Source organism: Giraffa tippelskirchi, chromosome 12, assembly GCF_054371585.1.
Source record: "Giraffa tippelskirchi isolate mGirTip1 chromosome 12, T2T-mGirTip1v1.2.pri, whole genome shotgun sequence".
NCBI lineage: Eukaryota > Metazoa > Chordata > Mammalia > Artiodactyla > Giraffidae > Giraffa > Giraffa tippelskirchi.
In genome coordinates, this window is record NC_137286.1 from 70,810,429 (window position 1) to 70,828,740 (window position 18,312).

The 18,312-nt window shown below is 55.9% G+C and overlaps 3 long non-coding RNA genes across 3 annotated transcripts in view; 1 reads left to right on the plus strand and 2 right to left on the minus strand.

Moving 5' to 3' along the window:
* Positions 1–18,312, plus strand: part of LOC145529707 (uncharacterized) — a 1,704,434-nt gene that overhangs the window by 368,239 nt on the left and 1,317,883 nt on the right. The window contains exons 47-48 of the long non-coding RNA XR_014071296.1: positions 6,300–6,411; positions 13,941–14,052. This is a non-coding gene — a long non-coding RNA (uncharacterized LOC145529707). The remainder of the gene's footprint in view (positions 1–6,299; positions 6,412–13,940; positions 14,053–18,312) is intronic.
* On the minus strand, positions 8,452–10,249 carry LOC145529719 (uncharacterized). Its single transcript, XR_014071309.1, has 3 exons — positions 10,067–10,249; positions 9,355–9,667; positions 8,452–9,104 (listed from the first exon to the last, which is right to left on the minus strand). It is a non-coding gene; the product is annotated as an uncharacterized LOC145529719 (long non-coding RNA).
* LOC145529720 (uncharacterized) lies at positions 16,093–17,890 on the minus strand. Its single transcript, XR_014071310.1, has 3 exons — positions 17,708–17,890; positions 16,996–17,308; positions 16,093–16,745 (listed from the first exon to the last, which is right to left on the minus strand). It is a non-coding gene; the product is annotated as an uncharacterized LOC145529720 (long non-coding RNA).

The window sequence follows — 18,312 nt, forward strand, 5'->3', positions numbered from 1 at the left end:
GAGGAAGAGAAGCCGGTCTGCTCCCTCATGTGGTGCCCAGGGCAGGTTGTCCCCAGAGGAAACCCTTACGACGGTGAGGACTCTCACTGCTGTTACCCAAGGGGTTCCGTCGGTGCGTGTCTTCCCCGGAGCGGTCAGGCCGTCTCTAAAGTACACTGGCCATGGGCATTGCCTCTCCTTGGAACTTCCCATGTGTTTCTCTTTTGTATGGAACAGTGATTTTTCTAGAGGGGTTCTGGGCCACAAGGTTGTTGGGTCATTTGCTAGCCTTCTGTCGTGAAGAACGCTTTCCTGGGCGTTGGGGTGGTTTGTTGTTCCAGCTCCCTTTCTTGGCTTCTTTTGGGAGCTGGTGCAACAAGAGGAGCTCAGCCTCTGCCTTCTGGCTGAGATGTCACCCTTCAAACAGCAATGCCTGCCTGGAGATAATGATGGCATTTGCCAAAAGGGCTTCGTTTGGCACATGATATCTTGAAAGGACGTACACCGTCCTTTCAGCTATCAAAGGCTAGTTCAAATGACATAAAAATGAGAACTCTCCAATGGAGTCTTACAGTAGGTGGAGAGTCCGAAAAAAACTCCTTCAGTCATCTCACTGAGAGTCATTGATTGGGGACACCAAGAATATAGGAAGGAATGCAGAAAGAAAAGATGAAATTGTGGTCAGGATCGGGGGGAGGGATGAACAGGGCCTGCTTGCCTTGAACCCAGGCTTTGTTGGCGGGTGGGGCATAAAGATCGAACGGGTCTGAAACTACAGAGTGGTGATGGTAACACCGTATCACCAGAGTTACACAACAGTGTCCCAAATTGCAACAATGATGAAAAAGTTTACTAATCCCAACTTAACCAACAAAAATAGACGAAACCATACAAAAAGTAAAACATCACCAGAAAGGTGGAAACAAACCAAATGCAAAGCAGCTCAGGGGAAAGGAACTCCATGTCCCCTGGGGGCAGACCGAGTTGCCGGCGTCCACGGTGAGCAGACAGGGATGGAGGCGGCAGAGCCGACCGCTCCCCTGGACATGGTGTTTCCGGCAAGGGCTCTGGGTCTCTGTCCAGAGCGGGGGCTCGTTCTTCCTGCAGGGGCGGGTGAGTCATCGTCGGCGTCTGGGTGTTGCGCGGGAGCCAGGGCAGGCTCTCCCTGCTGAGGCGGTGACTCCTCCTCTGCCTCGGGTTCTCCTGCCAAAGCCCGAGCAGGTACAGGTGCACGTGGAGGTGGAGGTTCTGGCTGAGGGGGTGGGACATCAGTGCCTGGGGCTGGGGGTCCTGCAGGCACGGAAATCCGATCTGCCCGGTGTGCTGGCCAGTACCCAGCTGGCCTGGTGTCTCTGCGAGGGCAAGGCTCGGTTCTCCATCTGCCCTCGGTGGATCCCTGGGTCCTGCACCTGGAGCCACCACCTCTGTAGGCACAGGTCTGGGAAGTGGAGCCTGGTTCCAGTTGGAGGCCAGTGCTAGAGCTGGGGGAGAAGCAAAGTTTGCCCACAGACCAGCCTTGGCATGTGCGTATCCCGGGACAGAAAGCTTCCAAGAGATTCCGAAAGAATACCCAGGGTTGGATGTCTTTTGGGACTGAAGTGTGCAAGATAGGGGTGGGGGTGTGAGGCCAGCGCTTGCTGCAGGCCCAGCAGCATCTTTCGGGGACTCGTCCCTGTGTAGCTCAGCACCCCCTCCCCACACACTCCCGTGCACCAGCCCCAGCGTCCTTACCTCTGTGCTCTGGCGTGCTGGGCTCCAGGTCCTCCTGCTGCCTCAGAGGCCGGGGTTCTCGGGACTCTGGGTCGGAGCCGGGTGTGCTGAGCTCCGTGGCAGCCTCAGACTGGGCCGCCGGGTGTATCCTGGGCGGTGTCTCGGCAGCAGGCCTTCCCCGCCTCCGCTTCGCCCCCGGTGGGGCTGATGCCTCCGTGGGCACGCTCACCTGGAGCCTGCACTGGGCCTCACGGGCGGGGGGTTGGTGCTCCGACCCCTCCCTCCGGGAGGTGGACGGGGTGTCCCCGTCCTCGGCCTCATCACGTGGGAAGCTCTGCAACGACAGTGACCGTCAGCCAGCCGTGCTGGGAGTTTTCCGAGCTGGGCCTGGCCAGTGGAGCCGCTGCTTCTGCCTGCTCGAACTTCTCTTCCCAGAAGGGTCAGAGACGTGTGTCTGCTCAGATCCCCACCCGGGAGGAAAGAGACCCACCTGAGGGTGTGAGGTCAGCCTGGGCGGCCGGCCCTGCCCGCACTGTTCCCATCCCAGCCAGCCTGATCTCCCCTGGGGTGTGGACACAACTTGTCCGCAGGCTTCTGACCCCACATCCGCCTGGGCTTCCTTGAGGGAGACACACCCCGAGAAACCCGCATCCACACACACAGGCAAAGGACCCGGTGTTTCCGGGTGGCATGGGAGAGGTGGCCTGGCCCGGCCTGGGGCTCCCCGTGTTACCTTTCTGTTTCTCCGGGCAGAGGGCCAGAGGCCTCTCGGGGGTGCCCTGAGCCAACGTCAACAGGGTGCCCACGCACACTGCCTGTGAGCTCTCCTGAGGCCCCGGCCTCTGGGCAGGGGCAAACAGCAGAACATCCTGGCAGCAAGAGATCTGGCTGGGGGCTCCTCTCCGCTCTGGAGGCCTGGATACCCGGGTTGCGGGTTCTGTTGGGTTCTGTTGCCGGCAGGTGACATCATTTCCTGGGGTTCGTGCTGAGGTCCCTTCCCCAAAACTTCCCAAGGGAATCTCTGGGTTTCTGACTGCTCGACCACCCCCCTTAGGCCATGTGCAGGCACAGTGACAGCCACACAGCCCAGCCCACAGCCCTGGGGAGGCCTGGGTGCAGCCAGGGCCTGAGCTCCGAGGACCCCGCTGCTCTCAGACCAGGCTCCTTCTTCTCATAAGTGGTGTGGCCCTGGACAAGCATATGCCCCTCAGGGTTTCCCCAGTCTCTCCATCTGCAGAGTGGGGGTCATTCTCCCATCTGTTTCCTAGGTCTGTCGGCCTACGAGCAGCTCCATGCCTCTCCACCTGGGGCCGATATCACGTGGAGCTTGTGCGCTGAGACTTCAGAAAGAAAGACTCCATCCAGGGCTGACACAGCACAGAATGGGGCAGAACGAGGCCTGGATGCGCCGTGGTACCCAGGAAAAGGCACTGCCCCTCCTGACTGTTTTGAGACCCCACATCCAAGTTGGAGGCCCGAAAGGAAGACTCGAAGGTCTCCCTCTCTTATAGAAAAGAGTAGCCAACTTTCTGGTCCTCTGTTTCCATTGAGATTCTGTTCAAGTGTCCCAGCTCGGCTTCTGCGGGTGGCTGAGCTTCTAATGGCTCCCTGCGTTCTTGTCTTTTCCTCTCCAAACCTTCCGTCCTTTTCCCCCTTCTGGGGTGGATGGGCGCTGTCATTGCTTCTACCTTCGAGACAGATTGATGAAAAGTCTGGACCATCGACTCCTTTCCTCTCTTTGGTTCCGTGTCTCTCTCTGGCTGTGTCCCTCTCTTTTCCTTTCTCGATTCAGTCTGTGTCTTCCTCTTTCTCTCTCGTGTGTGGATGGATGGATGCTAGGAATGCACATGTATATGATTAGATGAGGGTTATGTTTTAGGGATGGGTTAGAGGGAGAGAAAGGCTTTAGGTCGGAGTTGGTCATGGGGGAAGGGTCAAGGGTGGTGGTGGTGTTTCTTGGAATCTGAGTGCTGTGCATTCTTCGTCTCTTTCCATATGAACCCCTTCTCAGATACACCACTTGCAAGGAGTCTCTCATGTTCCGTTTCCTATCTTTTGCATCTGTGAATGCTTAGCTTCTCTGTTGTGAAGAGGTTCCATTGGATGGAAACCCATTGGTGTACTTCGTTTCCCTCTTTCCCTTACTTGAAGAGACCCATTTCTACCTCCGCCCAGCAAATGGCAAGGAGACTCTGATGTTAAGGAGCCTTTGACCTACGCTTCTTTCTAGCTATCTCATGACATCAGTCTTTAGGGTGAGGTTTTTCCCCGATATTGAGGTGGTGTGAGATCAAAACCAATAGCGTTCTTCAGATGTAGCTGTCTGGTTTTCCCATGGCCATTTATTGAAGAGGCTTTCTTGTTCCCATTTGGATATTCTCCCCTTCTGTGTCAGAGATGAGTTGACCATGGATGCCGGGGTTTGTTTCTGGACCCTCAACTTTATTCCATCGATCTGGATCTGTGTGTGTTGTTGTATTCCCAATAGCATACTGTCCTGCTGCTGCCGCTGCGGCTAAGTCACTTCAGTCGTGTCTGACTCTGCGCGACCCCATGGCCTGCAGCCTACCAGGCTCCTCCGTCCAGGGCATTTTCCAGGCAAGAGTACTGGCGTGGGTCGCCATCGCCTTCTCCGATACGCTCCTGAGGATCCTAGTTTGGTCGTCTAATTTCCTTTCACACAACCTTGGATGTCCGTATCGGGGCTTTTTCGTCGGATTGTATTGACAATTTAGGCTCTTTTCTGTTTCCGTAACCCCTTTTGCAGTTCTTTGTTCGGTGCGACAATGCATTGGCATTTTGGGAGGAATAGCATCCAAGCTGTGGATTGCCTTGTGGGGCTGTGACATCATTTTCCCAATAGGAATTCTTTCAAGCCCTGAGCACAGCTTCTCTTTCCAGTGATTGGTGTGGGCTTGATCTTCCTTCTTCCATCTCTCGCCGTTTTGTGAGAACAGGTCCTTCCTTCCCTTCTGGGTTAGATGGACTCGTGGGTATCACTTCAGTGCATGGCATTGTCAGTGGGGGTGATAATTCCCTTCTCATTGGAAGACTTTGCTGTGAGTATTAGAAATGCAAGTGATTTCTCTTCCCCTTCCTCCCTGTCCATCTCTCAGAGCCACCGGGAAACAGAGGCCTCATCCAGGGTCACACAGGCCTGAGGGAGTGCAACTAGACTGTTGTTTCTTCAGGCCCTCCGTGCTGGACATCATCCGGGATACTCTGTGTGTGTCTTCCTCAGTCTGGTGTCCCTTCAGACCTTTCCCTAGTTTTCACAGGCTTGTTGTGTTGGTGTTCTTTGTCTGTTTGGAGACACATCCTTGAGAAGCTTTGTGTTTCCACTCATTCGTCTCGCGATGTATGACCTGTCTTTTGCTTTTGTAATGAGGTCTTTCCCACAGTAGATATCTTTGATTTTGCAAAGTCCACTGTATTCTCTGGGTTGTTTTGTGGACTGCCTTTTAGTTTTGTGTGTGAAGACTCAAAGCACGTGTCCGGTTTCTGCTCATTGTTCTTCTAGATTTGTGACAAGTTTTCATGGAAACTTTGTCTAGGGATAACTGGAAGTGAACTCGGTGTAAGGTGTCAAGTCTCCATCTCCATTCATGTCATGCCCTGCAGTTTCCAATTCCCTGTTCCTGAGTGGTTTTGGAGACCTTGTGGGAAGTTTGGTTGCATGGGAGTTTGCATTTCCACCTTGAGTAGATTCCCACTGTTCTGCCCTCAGGGACACTGTCAAGGGGGAGTGAGGAGCAGCCTGCACTTCCAGCAGTGACCACACGGTGGGGCGAGTGCTGCTCTCCCCTCTGGGAGCCCCAGGCCACAGGCATCCCAGTGAGGAGCCAGCTCTGTGCTCGGCTGAAAGGAGTTAGACTCTCAGGAGCCTCTGAGCCCTTGCCTTTGGATCACCCAGGGTGGGCATTTACTGTGACAGAAAAAAATTGCCCTGAATTCCATGGACGGAAGAGCCTGGCTGTGTAGAGTTCGTGAGTTGCCGTGAATCAGACACAACTGAGGACACAAAAACTCAATAGACTAAAACACTTTTGGGGGGTGGGGGGAGTGAAAGGGGGTGATGTGGGGTTTTTTTGTCGTATATAATAGCCAAGGGAAATCTAGTTTAAACCTAAATTCACATAGATGGGAAAGGTATAGCTCTCCGTCACCCTATTAAAAAAAAAAAAAAAAACTACTTAACTTTTCTGAAAGTTTATTTAGTAGCTTCCTTGAGCAGTTCATTGTGAAGCATTTTTTTTTTTTTTCTGTGACATCGGCCTCATTAAAAAGTACGGTTTGCCTTTACTGGATAATTTTGTTCATTGGTTTGTTAGGGAATCTTGGTAATATTTGAGTTTCCTGGGGAGCATGGTCACATGACCTGGCCCTGGCCAATCGGTGCGTTCCACCTCCCTGGCCACTGTGATTGGCTCCGGACTGGGGCAGTGCCCAATCGGGGCCCAGGGCCGGGCCTCACGTTGGAAGCCAGGGGAAGACGAGCTCTCGTCCTGCTGGGGTAGGGGAAGGGGTGGGGCCGGGGGAGGTCAGGCTCCAGCAGTGGGAGGGGCTTGAGGTCCGCCTGCGGCAGTTGGTGACCTTCCTGCTCCCCTCAGGGCAGAGCCGCCGGCCTGAGAATGAGGGCGCTGCTGAGCCCAGGGGCTGGGATGGCCCGTTGCTGCTGTGGTCCCAGAGCTCCACCCGAGACCTGACGGAGGCCGTCTGCCCGTGAGTCCTCTCCCGCTTGTCTGTCAGCTTGTTTGAACCATGCTGGGTTTTCTGCCCAGCCGGCTAAGGGGAGTCCCTGGAAATGCAAGGGTGTGGGTTTTGGCAGACTTCAGGGAAGACATGCCAGATGAGCCTGGGAGACTCCAGCTTAATCTGGATTCAGGAGATATCTCTTCGGGCCAGCTAGTAATTGTAGGATAAGCCTAATGAGTCTTCACAGGATGAAGAGAGTAACGTGCCAAGGTAGCAATCGATGTCCTCATTCGAGAGGATGATGAAGCTGGTGCTCAGAGAAGGGGGGAACTTGGCCACAGCAAGGAGGTGTGCACCCAGACGGAACCCCCAGATCCGGCCATTTGAGCTCAGGGAGGCCACTGGTGTGGCTTGTCCCTGTGGCAGGGGCCGAGGCACGCAGCCCACCCTGATTCCTGCGGGGGCCTGACTTGGGAAGTGCCATCTGGTAGCTTTGAGACTCACCAAACCAAATTGCACTGGAGAGAGGAAGGACACCTTCCTTCATCCACCCCCCACCCCCGCCGGATTCCCACATACCCTGACCCCTTTCTCTGGATTTCGGAGCCATTTCCAGAGTCCCGCTCATATGACCTCATTCGAAGTGCACTGTGGACGAGCTGCCATCTGCAGCTGCTACCACAGCAGCCAAGGGCTTTATCTCCCGAGTACCTCCCTTCCTTTGGAACTTGGGGGCCCTCTACTCCCCACTTGCACACCACAGACCTTTGCTGAGGATTGTGGGGACCCTCACTCAGTTTGCAGCACGTTGTAGCCATCCCTGTCCTCTCAATACCTCCCTTGCAACTCAGCTTGTGAGCTCCTTTGGAGCAGCGTGGCCCACCTGGCTGCAACGGCAGAGACACAGCTGACAGTGAAACAACAGCTTCGATCTGACAGCCGGAAAGCTCTGTCAAAAGGGACCTCCCTCTTCACACCGTAGAGGCTGTAGGAGCCGCCAGGGTTTGGGAACCAGTGCTGGGGCCAAAATGACTCCACAGCTGTTTTCCTTCCTGGGGAGGGTTCTGGCTCGAGTGGGAATGGCTCAAGTCTCCTAAGGTTCTGAAAGCCCACTGTGTGCAGATTCACGGTACACAGAGAGGAGAAGGTGGAGTCCTGCCCTGGAGGTGGTCACAGCTCACGGATGAGCCAGGCAGGCAGGCAGGCAGGCAGGGCATGAGAACACCTGAGCTGCCTTCATGAGTGAGTGGTGTGGGGGCAGAGGAAGAGAAGCCGGTCTGCTCCCTCATGTGGTGCCCAGGGCAGGTTGTCCCCAGAGGAAACCCTTACGACGGTGAGGACTCTCACTGCTGTTACCCAAGGGGTTCCGTCGGTGCGTGTCTTCCCCGGAGCGGTCAGGCCGTCTCTAAAGTACACTGGCCATGGGCATTGCCTCTCCTTGGAACTTCCCATGTGTTTCTCTTTTGTATGGAACAGTGATTTTTCTAGAGGGGTTCTGGGCCACAAGGTTGTTGGGTCATTTGCTAGCCTTCTGTCGTGAAGAACGCTTTCCTGGGCGTTGGGGTGGTTTGTTGTTCCAGCTCCCTTTCTTGGCTTCTTTTGGGAGCTGGTGCAACAAGAGGAGCTCAGCCTCTGCCTTCTGGCTGAGATGTCACCCTTCAAACAGCAATGCCTGCCTGGAGATAATGATGGCATTTGCCAAAAGGGCTTCGTTTGGCACATGATATCTTGAAAGGACGTACACCGTCCTTTCAGCTATCAAAGGCTAGTTCAAATGACATAAAAATGAGAACTCTCCAATGGAGTCTTACAGTAGGTGGAGAGTCCGAAAAAAACTCCTTCAGTCATCTCACTGAGAGTCATTGATTGGGGACACCAAGAATATAGGAAGGAATGCAGAAAGAAAAGATGAAATTGTGGTCAGGATCGGGGGGAGGGATGAACAGGGCCTGCTTGCCTTGAACCCAGGCTTTGTTGGCGGGTGGGGCATAAAGATCGAACGGGTCTGAAACTACAGAGTGGTGATGGTAACACCGTATCACCAGAGTTACACAACAGTGTCCCAAATTGCAACAATGATGAAAAAGTTTACTAATCCCAACTTAACCAACAAAAATAGACGAAACCATACAAAAAGTAAAACATCACCAGAAAGGTGGAAACAAACCAAATGCAAAGCAGCTCAGGGGAAAGGAACTCCATGTCCCCTGGGGGCAGACCGAGTTGCCGGCGTCCACGGTGAGCAGACAGGGATGGAGGCGGCAGAGCCGACCGCTCCCCTGGACATGGTGTTTCCGGCAAGGGCTCTGGGTCTCTGTCCAGAGCGGGGGCTCGTTCTTCCTGCAGGGGCGGGTGAGTCATCGTCGGCGTCTGGGTGTTGCGCGGGAGCCAGGGCAGGCTCTCCCTGCTGAGGCGGTGACTCCTCCTCTGCCTCGGGTTCTCCTGCCAAAGCCCGAGCAGGTACAGGTGCACGTGGAGGTGGAGGTTCTGGCTGAGGGGGTGGGACATCAGTGCCTGGGGCTGGGGGTCCTGCAGGCACGGAAATCCGATCTGCCCGGTGTGCTGGCCAGTACCCAGCTGGCCTGGTGTCTCTTCGAGGGCAAGGCTCGGTTCTCCATCTGCCCTCGGTGGATCCCTGGGTCCTGCACCTGGAGCCACCACCTCTGTAGGCACAGGTCTGGGAAGTGGAGCCTGGTTCCAGTTGGAGGCCAGTGCTAGAGCTGGGGGAGAAGCAAAGTTTGCCCACAGACCAGCCTTGGCATGTGCGTATCCCGGGACAGAAAGCTTCCAAGAGATTCCGAAAGAATACCCAGGGTTGGATGTCTTTTGGGACTGAAGTGTGCAAGATAGGGGTGGGGGTGTGAGGCCAGCGCTTGCTGCAGGCCCAGCAGCATCTTTCGGGGACTCGTCCCTGTGTAGCTCAGCACCCCCTCCCCACACACTCCCGTGCACCAGCCCCAGCGTCCTTACCTCTGTGCTCTGGCGTGCTGGGCTCCAGGTCCTCCTGCTGCCTCAGAGGCCGGGGTTCTCGGGACTCTGGGTCGGAGCCGGGTGTGCTGAGCTCCGTGGCAGCCTCAGACTGGGCCGCCGGGTGTATCCTGGGCGGTGTCTCGGCAGCAGGCCTTCCCCGCCTCCGCTTCGCCCCCGGTGGGGCTGATGCCTCCGTGGGCACGCTCACCTGGAGCCTGCACTGGGCCTCACGGGCGGGGGGTTGGTGCTCCGACCCCTCCCTCCGGGAGGTGGACGGGGTGTCCCCGTCCTCGGCCTCATCACGTGGGAAGCTCTGCAACGACAGTGACCGTCAGCCAGCCGTGCTGGGAGTTTTCCGAGCTGGGCCTGGCCAGTGGAGCCGCTGCTTCTGCCTGCTCGAACTTCTCTTCCCAGAAGGGTCAGAGACGTGTGTCTGCTCAGATCCCCACCCGGGAGGAAAGAGACCCACCTGAGGGTGTGAGGTCAGCCTGGGCGGCCGGCCCTGCCCGCACTGTTCCCATCCCAGCCAGCCTGATCTCCCCTGGGGTGTGGACACAACTTGTCCGCAGGCTTCTGACCCCACATCCGCCTGGGCTTCCTTGAGGGAGACACACCCCGAGAAACCCGCATCCACACACACAGGCAAAGGACCCGGTGTTTCCGGGTGGCATGGGAGAGGTGGCCTGGCCCGGCCTGGGGCTCCCCGTGTTACCTTTCTGTTTCTCCGGGCAGAGGGCCAGAGGCCTCTCGGGGGTGCCCTGAGCCAACGTCAACAGGGTGCCCACGCACACTGCCTGTGAGCTCTCCTGAGGCCCCGGCCTCTGGGCAGGGGCAAACAGCAGAACATCCTGGCAGCAAGAGATCTGGCTGGGGGCTCCTCTCCGCTCTGGAGGCCTGGATACCCGGGTTGCGGGTTCTGTTGGGTTCTGTTGCCGGCAGGTGACATCATTTCCTGGGGTTCGTGCTGAGGTCCCTTCCCCAAAACTTCCCAAGGGAATCTCTGGGTTTCTGACTGCTCGACCACCCCCCTTAGGCCATGTGCAGGCACAGTGACAGCCACACAGCCCAGCCCACAGCCCTGGGGAGGCCTGGGTGCAGCCAGGGCCTGAGCTCCGAGGACCCCGCTGCTCTCAGACCAGGCTCCTTCTTCTCATAAGTGGTGTGGCCCTGGACAAGCATATGCCCCTCAGGGTTTCCCCAGTCTCTCCATCTGCAGAGTGGGGGTCATTCTCCCATCTGTTTCCTAGGTCTGTCGGCCTACGAGCAGCTCCATGCCTCTCCACCTGGGGCCGATATCACGTGGAGCTTGTGCGCTGAGACTTCAGAAAGAAAGACTCCATCCAGGGCTGACACAGCACAGAATGGGGCAGAACGAGGCCTGGATGCGCCGTGGTACCCAGGAAAAGGCACTGCCCCTCCTGACTGTTTTGAGACCCCACATCCAAGTTGGAGGCCCGAAAGGAAGACTCGAAGGTCTCCCTCTCTTATAGAAAAGAGTAGCCAACTTTCTGGTCCTCTGTTTCCATTGAGATTCTGTTCAAGTGTCCCAGCTCGGCTTCTGCGGGTGGCTGAGCTTCTAATGGCTCCCTGCGTTCTTGTCTTTTCCTCTCCAAACCTTCCGTCCTTTTCCCCCTTCTGGGGTGGATGGGCGCTGTCATTGCTTCTACCTTCGAGACAGATTGATGAAAAGTCTGGACCATCGACTCCTTTCCTCTCTTTGGTTCCGTGTCTCTCTCTGGCTGTGTCCCTCTCTTTTCCTTTCTCGATTCAGTCTGTGTCTTCCTCTTTCTCTCTCGTGTGTGGATGGATGGATGCTAGGAATGCACATGTATATGATTAGATGAGGGTTATGTTTTAGGGATGGGTTAGAGGGAGAGAAAGGCTTTAGGTCGGAGTTGGTCATGGGGGAAGGGTCAAGGGTGGTGGTGGTGTTTCTTGGAATCTGAGTGCTGTGCATTCTTCGTCTCTTTCCATATGAACCCCTTCTCAGATACACCACTTGCAAGGAGTCTCTCATGTTCCGTTTCCTATCTTTTGCATCTGTGAATGCTTAGCTTCTCTGTTGTGAAGAGGTTCCATTGGATGGAAACCCATTGGTGTACTTCGTTTCCCTCTTTCCCTTACTTGAAGAGACCCATTTCTACCTCCGCCCAGCAAATGGCAAGGAGACTCTGATGTTAAGGAGCCTTTGACCTACGCTTCTTTCTAGCTATCTCATGACATCAGTCTTTAGGGTGAGGTTTTTCCCCGATATTGAGGTGGTGTGAGATCAAAACCAATAGCGTTCTTCAGATGTAGCTGTCTGGTTTTCCCATGGCCATTTATTGAAGAGGCTTTCTTGTTCCCATTTGGATATTCTCCCCTTCTGTGTCAGAGATGAGTTGACCATGGATGCCGGGGTTTGTTTCTGGACCCTCAACTTTATTCCATCGATCTGGATCTGTGTGTGTTGTTGTATTCCCAATAGCATACTGTCCTGCTGCTGCCGCTGCGGCTAAGTCACTTCAGTCGTGTCTGACTCTGCGCGACCCCATGGCCTGCAGCCTACCAGGCTCCTCCGTCCAGGGCATTTTCCAGGCAAGAGTACTGGCGTGGGTCGCCATCGCCTTCTCCGATACGCTCCTGAGGATCCTAGTTTGGTCATCTAATTTCCTTTCACACAACCTTGGATGTCCGTATCGGGGCTTTTTCGTCGGATTGTATTGACAATTTAGGCTCTTTTCTGTTTCCGTAACCCCTTTTGCAGTTCTTTGTTCGGTGCGACAATGCATTGGCATTTTGGGAGGAATAGCATCCAAGCTGTGGATTGCCTTGTGGGGCTGTGACATCATTTTCCCAATAGGAATTCTTTCAAGCCCTGAGCACAGCTTCTCTTTCCAGTGATTGGTGTGGGCTTGATCTTCCTTCTTCCATCTCTCGCCGTTTTGTGAGAACAGGTCCTTCCTTCCCTTCTGGGTTAGATGGACTCGTGGGTATCACTTCAGTGCATGGCATTGTCAGTGGGGGTGATAATTCCCTTCTCATTGGAAGACTTTGCTGTGAGTATTAGAAATGCAAGTGATTTCTCTTCCCCTTCCTCCCTGTCCATCTCTCAGAGCCACCGGGAAACAGAGGCCTCATCCAGGGTCACACAGGCCTGAGGGAGTGCAACTAGACTGTTGTTTCTTCAGGCCCTCCGTGCTGGACATCATCCGGGATACTCTGTGTGTGTCTTCCTCAGTCTGGTGTCCCTTCAGACCTTTCCCTAGTTTTCACAGGCTTGTTGTGTTGGTGTTCTTTGTCTGTTTGGAGACACATCCTTGAGAAGCTTTGTGTTTCCACTCATTCGTCTCGCGATGTATGACCTGTCTTTTGCTTTTGTAATGAGGTCTTTCCCACAGTAGATATCTTTGATTTTGCAAAGTCCACTGTATTCTCTGGGTTGTTTTGTGGACTGCCTTTTAGTTTTGTGTGTGAAGACTCAAAGCACGTGTCCGGTTTCTGCTCATTGTTCTTCTAGATTTGTGACAAGTTTTCATGGAAACTTTGTCTAGGGATAACTGGAAGTGAACTCGGTGTAAGGTGTCAAGTCTCCATCTCCATTCATGTCATGCCCTGCAGTTTCCAATTCCCTGTTCCTGAGTGGTTTTGGAGACCTTGTGGGAAGTTTGGTTGCATGGGAGTTTGCATTTCCACCTTGAGTAGATTCCCACTGTTCTGCCCTCAGGGACACTGTCAAGGGGGAGTGAGGAGCAGCCTGCACTTCCAGCAGTGACCACACGGTGGGGCGAGTGCTGCTCTCCCCTCTGGGAGCCCCAGGCCACAGGCATCCCAGTGAGGAGCCAGCTCTGTGCTCGGCTGAAAGGAGTTAGACTCTCAGGAGCCTCTGAGCCCTTGCCTTTGGATCACCCAGGGTGGGCATTTACTGTGACAGAAAAAAATTGCCCTGAATTCCATGGACGGAAGAGCCTGGCTGTGTAGAGTTCGTGAGTTGCCGTGAATCAGACACAACTGAGGACACAAAAACTCAATAGACTAAAACACTTTTGGGGGGTGGGGGGAGTGAAAGGGGGTGATGTGGGGTTTTTTTGTCGTATATAATAGCCAAGGGAAATCTAGTTTAAACCTAAATTCACATAGATGGGAAAGGTATAGCTCTCCGTCACCCTATTAAAAAAAAAAAAAAACTACTTAACTTTTCTGAAAGTTTATTTAGTAGCTTCCTTGAGCAGTTCATTGTGAAGCATTTTTTTTTTTTTTCTGTGACATCGGCCTCATTAAAAGTACGGTTTGCCTTTACTGGATAATTTTGTTCATTGGTTTGTTAGGGAATCTTGGTAATATTTGAGTTTCCTGGGGAGCATGGTCACATGACCTGGCCCTGGCCAATCGGTGCGTTCCACCTCCCTGGCCACTGTGATTGGCTCCGGACTGGGGCAGTGCCCAATCGGGGCCCAGGGCCGGGCCTCACGTTGGAAGCCAGGGGAAGACGAGCTCTCGTCCTGCTGGGGTAGGGGAAGGGGTGGGGCCGGGGGAGGTCAGGCTCCAGCAGTGGGAGGGGCTTGAGGTCCGCCTGCGGCAGTTGGTGACCTTCCTGCTCCCCTCAGGGCAGAGCCGCCGGCCTGAGAATGAGGGCGCTGCTGAGCCCAGGGGCTGGGATGGCCCGTTGCTGCTGTGGTCCCAGAGCTCCACCCGAGACCTGACGGAGGCCGTCTGCCCGTGAGTCCTCTCCCGCTTGTCTGTCAGCTTGTTTGAACCATGCTGGGTTTTCTGCCCAGCCGGCTAAGGGGAGTCCCTGGAAATGCAAGGGTGTGGGTTTTGGCAGACTTCAGGGAAGACATGCCAGATGAGCCTGGGAGACTCCAGCTTAATCTGGATTCAGGAGATATCTCTTCGGGCCAGCTAGTAATTGTAGGATAAGCCTAATGAGTCTTCACAGGATGAAGAGAGTAACGTGCCAAGGTAGCAATCGATGTCCTCATTCGAGAGGATGATGAAGCTGGTGCTCAGAGAAGGGGGGAACTTGGCCACAGCAAGGAGGTGTGCACCCAGACGGAACCCCCAGATCCGGCCATTTGAGCTCAGGGAGGCCACTGGTGTGGCTTGTCCCTGTGGCAGGGGCCGAGGCACGCAGCCCACCCTGATTCCTGCGGGGGCCTGACTTGGGAAGTGCCATCTGGTAGCTTTGAGACTCACCAAACCAAATTGCACTGGAGAGAGGAAGGACACCTTCCTTCATCCACCCCCCACCCCCGCCGGATTCCCACATACCCTGACCCCTTTCTCTGGATTTCGGAGCCATTTCCAGAGTCCCGCTCATATGACCTCATTCGAAGTGCACTGTGGACGAGCTGCCATCTGCAGCTGCTACCACAGCAGCCAAGGGCTTTATCTCCCGAGTACCTCCCTTCCTTTGGAACTTGGGGGCCCTCTACTCCCCACTTGCACACCACAGACCTTTGCTGAGGATTGTGGGGACCCTCACTCAGTTTGCAGCACGTTGTAGCCATCCCTGTCCTCTCAATACCTCCCTTGCAACTCAGCTTGTGAGCTCCTTTGGAGCAGCGTGGCCCACCTGGCTGCAACGGCAGAGACACAGCTGACAGTGAAACAACAGCTTCGATCTGACAGCCGGAAAGCTCTGTCAAAAGGGACCTCCCTCTTCACACCGTAGAGGCTGTAGGAGCCGCCAGGGTTTGGGAACCAGTGCTGGGGCCAAAATGACTCCACAGCTGTTTTCCTTCCTGGGGAGGGTTCTGGCTCGAGTGGGAATGGCTCAAGTCTCCTAAGGTTCTGAAAGCCCACTGTGTGCAGATTCACGGTACACAGAGAGGAGAAGGTGGAGTCCTGCCCTGGAGGTGGTCACAGCTCACGGATGAGCCAGGCAGGCAGGCAGGCAGGCAGGGCATGAGAACACCTGAGCTGCCTTCATGAGTGAGTGGTGTGGGGGCAGAGGAAGAGAAGCCGGTCTGCTCCCTCATGTGGTGCCCAGGGCAGGTTGTCCCCAGAGGAAACCCTTACGACGGTGAGGACTCTCACTGCTGTTACCCAAGGGGTTCCGTCGGTGCGTGTCTTCCCCGGAGCGGTCAGGCCGTCTCTAAAGTACACTGGCCATGGGCATTGCCTCTCCTTGGAACTTCCCATGTGTTTCTCTTTTGTATGGAACAGTGATTTTTCTAGAGGGGTTCTGGGCCACAAGGTTGTTGGGTCATTTGCTAGCCTTCTGTCGTGAAGAACGCTTTCCTGGGCGTTGGGGTGGTTTGTTGTTCCAGCTCCCTTTCTTGGCTTCTTTTGGGAGCTGGTGCAACAAGAGGAGCTCAGCCTCTGCCTTCTGGCTGAGATGTCACCCTTCAAACAGCAATGCCTGCCTGGAGATAATGATGGCATTTGCCAAAAGGGCTTCGTTTGGCACATGATATCTTGAAAGGACGTACACCGTCCTTTCAGCTATCAAAGGCTAGTTCAAATGACATAAAAATGAGAACTCTCCAATGGAGTCTTACAGTAGGTGGAGAGTCCGAAAAAAACTCCTTCAGTCATCTCACTGAGAGTCATTGATAGGGGACACCAAGAATATAGGAAGGAATGCAGAAAGAAAAGATGAAATTGTGGTCAGGATCGGGGGGAGGGATGAACAGGGCCTGCTTGCCTTGAACCCAGGCTTTGTTGGCGGGTGGGGCATAAAGATCGAACGGGTCTGAAACTACAGAGTGGTGATGGTAACACCGTATCACCAGAGTTACACAACAGTGTCCCAAATTGCAACAATGATGAAAAAGTTTACTAATCCCAACTTAACCAACAAAAATAGACGAAACCATACAAAAAGTAAAACATCACCAGAAAGGTGGAAACAAACCAAATGCAAAGCAGCTCAGGGGAAAGGAACTCCATGTCCCCTGGGGGCAGACCGAGTTGCCGGCGTCCACGGTGAGCAGACAGGGATGGAGGCGGCAGAGCCGACCGCTCCCCTGGACATGGTGTTTCCGGCAAGGGCTCTGGGTCTCTGTCCAGAGCGGGGGCTCGTTCTTCCTGCAGGGGCGGGTGAGTCATCGTCGGCGTCTGGGTGTTGCGCGGGAGCCAGGGCAGGCTCTCCCTGCTGAGGCGGTGACTCCTCCTCTGCCTCGGGTTCTCCTGCCAAAGCCCGAGCAGGTACAGGTGCACGTGGAGGTGGAGGTTCTGGCTGAGGGGGTGGGACATCAGTGCCTGGGGCTGGGGGTCCTGCAGGCACGGAAATCCGATCTGCCCGGTGTGCTGGCCAGTACCCAGCTGGCCTGGTGTCTCTTCGAGGGCAAGGCTCGGTTCTCCATCTGCCCTCGGTGGATCCCTGGGTCCTGCACCTGGAGCCACCACCTCTGTAGGCACAGGTCTGGGAAGTGGAGCCTGGTTCCAGTTGGAGGCCAGTGCTAGAGCTGGGGGAGAAGCAAAGTTTGCCCACAGACCAGCCTTGGCATGTGCGTATCCCGGGACAGAAAGCTTCCAAGAGATTCCGAAAGAATACCCAGGGTTGGATGTCTTTTGGGACTGAAGTGTGCAAGATAGGGGTGGGGGTGTGAGGCCAGCGCTTGCTGCAGGCCCAGCAGCATCTTTCGGGGACTCGTCCCTGTGTAGCTCAGCACCCCCTCCCCACACACTCCCGTGCACCAGCCCCAGCGTCCTTACCTCTGTGCTCTGGCGTGCTGGGCTCCAGGTCCTCCTGCTGCCTCAGAGGCCGGGGTTCTCGGGACTCTGGGTCGGAGCCGGGTGTGCTGAGCTCCGTGGCAGCCTCAGACTGGGCCGCCGGGTGTATCCTGGGCGGTGTCTCGGCAGCAGGCCTTCCCCGCCTCCGCTTCGCCCCCGGTGGGGCTGATGCCTCCGTGGGCACGCTCACCTGGAGCCTGCACTGGGCCTCACGGGCGGGGGGTTGGTGCTCCGACCCCTCCCTCCGGGAGGTGGACGGGGTGTCCCCGTCCTCGGCCTCATCACGTGGGAAGCTCTGCAACGACAGTGACCGTCAGCCAGCCGTGCTGGGAGTTTTCCGAGCTGGGCCTGGCCAGTGGAGCCGCTGCTTCTGCCTGCTCGAACTTCTCTTCCCAGAAGGGTCAGAGACGTGTGTCTGCTCAGATCCCCACCCGGGAGGAAAGAGACCCACCTGAGGGTGTGAGGTCAGCCTGGGCGGCCGGCCCTGCCCGCACTGTTCCCATCCCAGCCAGCCTGATCTCCCCTGGGGTGTGGACACAACTTGTCCGCAGGCTTCTGACCCCACATCCGCCTGGGCTTCCTTGAGGGAGACACACCCCGAGAAACCCGCATCCACACACACAGGCAAAGGACCCGGTGTTTCCGGGTGGCATGGGAGAGGTGGCCTGGCCCGGCCTGGGGCTCCCCGTGTTACCTTTCTGTTTCTCCGGGCAGAGGGCCAGAGGCCTCTCGGGGGTGCCCTGAGCCAACGTCAACAGGGTGCCCACGCACACTGCCTGTGAGCTCTCCTGAGGCCCCGGCCTCTGGGCAGGGGCAAACAGCAGAACATCCTGGCAGCAAGAGATCTGGCTGGGGGCTCCTCTCCGCTCTGGAGGCCTGGATACCCGGGTTGCGGGTTCTGTTGGGTTCTGTTGCCGGCAGGTGACATCATTTCCTGGGGTTCGTGCTGAGGTCCCTTCCCCAAAACTTCCCAAGGGAATCTCTGGGTTTCTGACTGCTCGACCACCCCCCTTAGGCCATGTGCAGGCACAGTGACAGCCACACAGCCCAGCCCACAGCCCTGGGGAGGCCTGGGTGCAGCCAGGGCCTGAGCTCCGAGGACCCCGCTGCTCTCAGACCAGGCTCCTTCTTCTCATAAGTGGTGTGGCCCTGGACAAGCATATGCCCCTCAGGGTTTCCCCAGTCTCTCCATCTGCAGAGTGGGGGTCATTCTCCCATCTGTTTCCTAGGTCTGTCGGCCTACGAGCAGCTCCATGCCTCTCCACCTGGGGCCGATATCACGTGGAGCTTGTGCGCTGA